Here is a 9348-nt window from a genome sequence, read left to right as displayed (position 1 = left end):
GACATCAGTCTGTGCTTCACAAGATACAACCTCAACATCTGTAGCTCTGTCAAGGACATCAGTCTGTGCTTCACAAGACACAACCTCAACATCTGTAGCTCTATCGAGGACATCAGTCTGTGCTTCACAAGACACAACCTCAACATCTGTAGCTCTATCGAGGACATCAGTCTGTGCTTCACAAGACACAACCTCAATGCCTGTAACTCTATCGAGGACATCTGTCTGTGCTTCACAAGACACAACCTCAACATCTGTAGCTCTATTGAGGACATCAGTCTGTGCTTCACAAGACACAACCTCAACATCTGTAGCTCTATTGAGGACATCAGTCTGTGCTTCACAAGACATAACCTCAACATCTGTATCTCTATCAAGGACATCTGTCTGTGCTTCACAAGACACAACCTCAACATCTGTAGCTGTATTGAGGACATCAGTCTGTGCTTCACAAGACACAACCTCAACATCTGTAGCTCTGTCGAGGACATCAGTCTGTACTTCACAAGACACAACCTCAATGCCTGTAACTCTATCGAGGTCTTCAGTCTGTGCTTCACAACAAACAACCTCAATGCCTGTAACTCTATCGAGGTCTTCAGTCTGTGCTTCACAACAAACAACCTCAATGCCTGTAACTCTATCGAGGTCTTCAGTCTGTGCTTCACAAGAAACAACCTCAACATCAGTAGTTTCTGCTTTTCTTTTATTATTTAACAACTGCTCTTCAATTCCAGGAATGTTACTTATACATGTTTCTTGGTTTTGATTAATTTGTTTCATTAGCTCTTTCATTTCAAACTCTAGATCTTCCACAGTTTTTCTCAAAAACGTATTTTCTTCTTTCAAGGCAACATTTTGTGATTTACTCATCAAATCTTTCACTTGTCCTTGAAGCTCACTATTTTCCAAATGATAAGTTTTTATCTGTTCATTCAGATGCTTGATTTCTTCGTCGTACTTTCTTACCCTTTAGAAAGTAAACCATAAATTATGAATATTGCTTATAAAGTTTTAGCACTTACAACCATATGGACAAGAAAACATTCTTAATATAAGTATACTAAATCTTAGACTAGTTAATAAATCAAGAATTTTAGCAATAAAAAGCCTGTGAAAATCAAATCCAGCTGAATGCTTTTGAGAACACATCAACCTCCTTTTCATGCTTAAGTAAACACTCTTTAACTTACCCTTAAGCCACATTATGAACATAGAGTATTTTTTAATGATTAGGAAATTAATAAACGTTCATGGTTTCTCCAGCTATATTTACTGGATGAAGTTAGAAAATGTCTGTGATATCCATAAATGGCAAGAATTTCTCAACCCAATCCAAATGCAAGGGTTTGAATTATTCAAAGCCTAAGAGGGACAAAGCTCTTATTTCCAAACATTAATGTAAGACTTTTCCAACAGAGGTCTCTTCCAATGCAGTTAAACCAAAATTCTTCTAATTTTTTTCACCCATAAAAACAAAGTTAAATTTCTGAAATTTCAAAATAATATTATCAGTTAGTTTTCCCGATTTTATTTTCCATTTTGACATGGTTTATATTTTACAAATTTTATATCCTGTACAGCCATAAACTCACTGAAACCACACTAGCATACTGTACAGAATATTCATGAATACTAGACTGAAGAACATTCGTTTGTATTTTTTTATAAACTTTATTGTAATATGCTAAGGTAGGTTTCTTTTTTTTGGTACCAATTTGCTGTAATGTTTTAATATGATTTAATGTTACGCTTAGTTAAATATAACAACTAAATATTAGGCTTGGTTAAATATAACAACTAAATATTAGGCTTGGTTAAATATAACAATTAAATATTAGGCTTGGTTAAATATAATAATTAAATATTAGGCTTGGTTAAATATAATAATTAAATATTAGGCTTAATTGAATATATGTATTCCACACCACCACCACCACATCTTGATTAAAAATTAAGGAAATAAAATTGAATATAGTTGATTCTGATGACAAAATTATATTTCTTCTTTAGCACAGAACTAATTCTACGAGAAGTAATGTATTGTACAAATTTTACTTTTAAAATCTGGGGAAGTTTAACCTACAACTTACAAGGGCCACTTATAAAAAATAAACAGCAAGATAACGAAATCTTCAAATTAAATATTATATTTATTCAGCCAAACATAGTATCAGCGTTATTAAGCTATAATATGCAAACTTTTTTAGAATCCTTACGGACTCTACGGATCCACAACCTACAGTTTGAGCTCCTCAACTCTAGCCTCGTTCTCTAACACTACGAGTTACTGCTCGTCTACGTTTGATAAATATTGTTTGAATGTATTAATAACAAATACTATTAGTCTTACCTACTGAAAGTTAGTGGTACTCCTCCCTCAAATTTTGCCAAATCGTTATAAGCTTCTTGGAGTTGAGAAACCAGTTCGGTCTCCTTTCTTTGCCAGTTAGTTCGCTCCAATTCCAAGAAGAATTCATAGTCGCTTCTTTCGTTTTCTAAAAAGCTAAGTCTCTCACCATTTGTTTTCTGTAATGAGAGACAATAATATGTATAAGTGTTAAAATAAAAATTAGTTACAATTATTGCTCCGACAAATGTTTGCATTTCCAAATTCCAACTTAGAATAAGAAGATCAAGCAAATTAAGGTTAAATTCGACACTAAATATTTTTTTAATAACATATAATCAGACACTTTTTAGGAAAATAATGGCAGTAAAAAATAAAGTTGAAATAAAAGACAAAAATACAATATTTACATAAGATTTTGTAATCTATGAAAATACGAAGTGCCCAAAAATTTTGGAAAAATCATACTCAGAAAACCATTTAACATGGACATATGATTTGTTGCACATGCAAAAATAATGTTTAAAGTATTTTGACAACATACAATAACTATAGATCAACACGTGCATCACAGTTACATCTGAAATGTCCAATTTCTTGTAAAGTATTTTGCAGCACAGACGGGAATAACCTTTGCGAAAGCTTCTTGGATACGTTAATGAAATTCACAAACAGTGTTTATACATTAAACAGTTTTCCTTGTATGATTTTTGAAGTGTGTTTACAAAATTATTGTCATTAATGTTTAAAATACTGGTTCACTTATCAACTAGGCTAAAGGAGTAATCACATCATAAACTATCTTATGACCAAGCCTTCAGACTCCTGCTCAAGGTTTTCAAAGTCTTGCTAAGCATTGAAAAACTCGTTGTTTTCCACTTTTTTTAATCTATTCAAGTTTACTAAACAAGACAAATATACATCAGCTATCCAGCAGATGTTATGTCACTACAATCAATAACTATCATGCTTTATGTATGTATAAATATAAATATCATCGATTCATCATTCACACTCAACAGTATAGTGAATACATTTCATTTGTATCATTATAAGCATAATAATACAACTTTTTAAAGTCTACAAAGAACATGACATTATATATAATAGTTAAAAAATAATAATAATGAAACTAATACATAAAAAAAAATCACTCACCAAGGTCATAAGGATAAACACAACCTCTACATTATTACACCCACCTGTTTACATTAAATAGGATAAACACAACCTCTACACTATTACACCCACCTGTTTACATTAAATAGGATAAACACAACCTCTACATTATTACACCCACCTGTTTACATCAAATAGGATAAACACAACTTCTACATTATTACACCCACCTGTTTACGATAAATAGGATAAACACAGCCTCTACACTATTACACCCACCTGTTTACGATAAATAGGATAAACACAACCTCTACATTATTACACCCACCTGTTTAGATTTCAGCTGTGTATTCTCCGATTGTAGAACTAACAGTTGCTCCTTCAGACTATGGTTCTCCACTTCAGACACCAAAGCCAAGTGAGACTGTCGCTGCAGCTGCTCCGATAGTTCAAAGTTCTTTGCTTTAAACTCGGCAAGTGACTTATTACTTTCTAAAAATATTGCTTGAGCATCTTTAGCTGTTCTCTCCAACTGAGAAATGTACGATTTTAACTTGCCGACCTAAGACAAAGTGGAATAATGAGTTGAGACTAACAACAAAATGTTCAAACTATAAGTACCCCGAGTAAATCTGCATAACTTGTACTTGACCAGGAGAAATGTTTATAAATCAGACAAATCTGTAAATTATAGGGAATGTGGTCCACGTAGGATTTCGAAGCAAAGTAAATCCATAATCAATCATTTCTTCTCTGGAATAATTTTTAATTTCTCGTCTCATATTTTATTGAAAGTGAAAACTTATCAGGCATCACAAAATAAAGTGATAAATTAGCACCACACTGTAGTTCTTTCACAACTTTAATGCTACTTATAATACTAATATATATTTATATTTAACAATCATTAATTGGTTCAGCACTAGGAACAATGTTAATAAACAATTAATTACACTAGTCATAAGACATTAGTATTAAGCCTATTATGTTTTTTAACTCTAGAAAATCCCTAAAGGGATTAGATGAAGAATAGATTATATAAATAGTTTTCTGTATTTGTTTTTGCCCAGCTGGCCTGATGAGCTCTGGACTGAGCAAAATGCATCACTGACAACAGATCTGGTCAACATAGTGTGGTTGGAATACTATTATTACACGCTCTTCTACTTCTTGAAAATCCCTAAGTAACTAGATAAAAAATTTAGTGTTAAAAATATAATAGGCCTAATAATAATGTCTTATGACAAATATAATTAATTAGTATCATGCTTGCCAGCTTGGAAAAGGCGTTTACACCATAACGATGTTAGTAACCAACTAAATAACTTAGCACAATTGACTTTATTAACTGTAAATAACAGGGATATGTTTTAATATTATTAAATGAAACAGAAAACAAAGATTTTTGAGCTATATTAGTTTAAAGTTTGGTAAAGATTTCGTTAGAGATAACCTTGTATTGAAAAGGACAGAAAAATACATATAATTCAATAATTCCATTAAAAGAATATTACGACCTTTTAAATTGCTCAATTAATTAACCAGACAACCTATGAAATTTGCATATTTTATTAGCTGTTGTAATTATAAATATAAATAATACTTATAAAAAAAACACATGCTACATTTTACATAATTCTTTTAATGTTTAAAAATAATAAACAATTAAAGAGCTGAATCATTTTTCAAACAAAATAAACAATTGACTAACTAAATCACCTTGAAGGCCTATTTTTGGAAACTTTTTAAAATGTCAATATCCAAGACTTTAGTATTTAGATTTAATAACTGTGAAGAGAAGGAGTAGAAAGTGGTTGTTTTTATATTAATAAATTACTGAAAACTTCTTGTTGTCAAACACTTACTTCACTATTTTCAACACGCACATCATCTTCAAGAGATGTCTGAACTTCTAAAGACTGAAATTCCTTTAGTTCTTGATATTCTTTCTCTAAATAGGAGTTTCTTTCCTGACTATAACAATAGACAGAGAAATATTCTGTATCAACTAGAAATCGAGAGAAACGAAAGGCTAATTTGTGAGTTCATAACCTATACTCTGACATTTCCAAATAAGATATAATTAACATTCAATTCAGGTACATCGGACAGACAGACTTACAAAATTCAAATCTATACGTGTTCTCATTCATTTGAAGTCTGGCAATTTACTGTCAATTAAAAAAAAAAAAACTTGAAAACATTTGTGGTTAGAACAGTTCCTATGCATGACTTTAATTCAGAGATGTCTGACAGGGAGAGGTAATGTGATGCATATACAGAAATAATGTGTATGAAGGGATAAAATACAGATATACCTACAATGTGATCAGCAGAGTTGTGCATCCATCATTTGGACCTCCAGCTGTTGTGAAGAACTGGCTGATCCAAATTTGGTATAGTAATTAGGGTGAACCACATAAAGACAGAGTTTAAAAAGAAAAGCGAAAGGGCAAACTGCCCGAGCGGAAGCCCCATTTCGGTGATATCTTCTTAATTAGAGCTCAACTGATGAAAAAAATGCATTAAGCCAAGTTCAAATGAAAGTAACATTTAATGACCAGCATAGCTAACGTTACATCAGATGAACGGTTCTATGCTATGGCTCAAAATAGTTCGAATCTCAAGCCTCTATTTTTAAACATTCCTGAAGTACCTAAGCTACTTTTATATGTAGCCTCAAAATTATCTAATATAACACATTTTCATTGACAAACCATTACGGTGTGAAAACAAACCCTTAAATATTCCCAGGGTTTTGAATTTAAAGAAAAAATCAAAAGTTTTTCACACATGCTTAGATATTTGTCGGTTTGCCTTAAAAACGTCCAGACATTAATTTTTATCATAACAGTTTCGCCAAATCTTGGATAAAAAAATATGAAATCTGATATTAGATTTAATACAAGTTTCTCGGGAACAGCTTGAAATAATACAATTTTGAAGAGAAATGAAATTATTGTAGTAATGGATTAATGAAGTATAAAAATGCATTTAACACATCACATGTTGCCGTTCATTACGAAGCACAAAGCTACACACAAAGGGCTATCTGTGCTCTGTCCACTACGAGTATTGAAACCAAGTTTCTAGGCGGTACAAGTCCGCAGACATACCACTGTGGTGGGGGAGGGTCACTTTCACTTGAAAATTTTTTGAAGAAAAACTGGGGGAAAAAAAAATACAACTACATTGTACTTATTCCACAGATATAAATGTGATCTACCATAAAGGACCATATTATGAAGCAAACTTTAATTTATTTTACTGTACGAGGACTGATAACTTTTTTCTCAAACATGTTTATTAAACTTTTTTTTCTACCTTAAACTTGAAAGTGGGCTGGAATGTTGAAGATTGGTGTGGTAAGTGTGAAGCACTGACAAACAGTTAATCATGGGAGCATTGATAAAACTGTGCTTACATAAAACAAGCTGCAAGTATTAAAATAAAACCAAGTTGAAAAGTGTCTGATACACAATGTGGGTTAATTAGGGATAAGAAGGCAGGACTTACACAGCAAGACTTGAATGTTTCTGGTCAGAAAAATGTACCTGTAAATTCTAAAACTTATGTCACATTCCACATCTTCTCTGTGCCTAACCAATCAGAAAATTGGATCACAGATATCTGAAAATATCTTTGCTCCACGTGAAAGTCATAGTGTTGACCCACGTACAATAGTTAGGGAACAGATTAATCATGCTTCAAATAAGAAATTAAAAAGACTTGAGAAAATATAAAGGCCAATTATTTATCCATTTCTTCACTTACCTTAAAGTTAAGTCACTTCAAGCTTATATTTCTCAGAATATAGTTACTCTTGAAAAGTGCTAATATCAAAGTCAAGAAATTTTAAAAGATATATATAAACATTATTTTCTTCACACTTGTTTTTCCTTTTGTCAGTGACACCAGTACTCCATCTCAGTCAGAATTTTAAAAACATTTGTAGAACTCACACTGATTCAACTTTCCAACTCAAGTGATTAATTTCAGATTTCAGAGATGCCACAATATTTACTAACTGCTGTTCCTCAGCATCTGTATGACTGACCTTTAAAAATAAAATAAAATGTGTTACAATTTATAAAACAAAGTGATCCACAAATACCCTCAGCAACAGTAAAAAGTCAAGAGCCTCGATGTTGTCTCTTATATTTAAAACATACATGTAACAAAGAAAATTGCTACAATCTTATCACATATCATAACATATCTCTAATATAAACACGTACCTCACTTTCAGTTTCTCTGTCTTTGATCATGGAAATTATAAAAATTACTTTGTTATTTTTGTGACAACTCCAGTGAGAGGAAATTCAAAAAACGTACAACGTACAAGATTTGAGTTTAAACATGACGAATATTACTTAAAACAAAATGAACAAATTCTCCTTCAAAAATGAAATTTCATAATATGATTGTACATTTGTTAAGATTTTTTTACAGTTATTTGTTTAAAATCATCATTTGCACTGGGTTATTAAACCATACAAGATGTTTTTTTTTTGGAAGTTCCAGGATTAAATTCCATGCTCTATAAAACATCTCGTATAATGTGGTGTCAGTCATCAATTCTTGCAGTTTTCAAAACGCAAATGTGTAAACAACATTGTAACAGAGGTGAAAAATGTTGAAATCATATTTCAAACTAGTGGGCACATGTGAAGGTAGTGCTTCTAGTGTGAAACATAAACACTTTATGTTCTCACATCACCACCCTATCTGGAACGTGTGCTACTGTATAAAATACTAACAAGTTTTGACTGGGCAATGGGGGGAAAAAAAAAAGATTCTCTGAAAAGCTACTTATATATACAGTATAATGATTTAAAAGTTACAGTTTAAATGCCTAAATTTGAACAAACATTAGAAATCAATATGCCTAAAATTTGTGATGAAAATTCAAGTTAACTGGAGCCCCCACCCCTACCCACTTTTCTCTTAAATTGTCCATTACAGATTCATAGTGAAAAGCATGTAGAAATAACATTTCATATCTCTTTTGTCGCATACCTCAGTTTGAGTATCTGCGTCTTCAAACATGGGGATGTTAAAAACAACCTTCCGTTTCCTCTTGCTGACACCTCCAAAAAAAGGAGATTCGCAAAAATGTCTTTTTTCAGAAATTTGGAGGTCTGCTTCAAAAAGTATTGGTGGTATGCCTGTTAATATGAGCAACGAGTAAAAGTGATTTTTGATATTAAGTTTTTAAAAATCTACAACTTATGAACTTTTTTGGATAAACTCAAGTTTCCTTTTGAAAGTAAAAACACTGTACTAGATATATATACACACACACATTATAAATGTAAATTCTCACAAAATATTTAATAAAATTATGAAAAATCATAATGCATTTCAGTATCATTGAAATCTCCTAAAAGAAATGAGATTCTGGTTTCACACGTAAATACAGAAAATTGTGACTCACAATCAAAACTTTTTGTCAACAGCATTGAATTATTCATATCTGCGGGCGGAGACTCTTCTTCTAATATATTCGGAAGCTCTTGTTTCGTAAACATGTCAGCTAGACGATCCTCTTCCTTTTGTGGTAACCAAGACATTAGATCATCCGATCGCTTCGAAGAAAATCCAAAAGAAGTTGATCGGTTTCTTGTAATATGTCCACCCCATGTCTCTCTGCGAATTTTTTTATGCTAATGCAGAATATAGAAAATAATCGAAGACATAAGAATTTTTTATTTCTTTTACTGTGTAAGTTATAATAACAAACCCATATGTAGAATGACGCTGGAAATTAAACATGCAACAATATAGGTCAACATAACAAACCCATACGTAGAATGACCCTGGAAATTAAACATGTAACAATATAGGTCAAGATAACAAACCCATACGTAGAATGACCC

Source organism: Limulus polyphemus, unplaced genomic scaffold, assembly GCF_000517525.1.
Source record: "Limulus polyphemus unplaced genomic scaffold, Limulus_polyphemus-2.1.2 Scaffold8376, whole genome shotgun sequence".
NCBI lineage: Eukaryota > Metazoa > Arthropoda > Merostomata > Xiphosura > Limulidae > Limulus > Limulus polyphemus.
The sequence above is the reverse complement of the archived record's forward strand: the minus strand, read 5'-3'. Positions refer to the sequence as shown.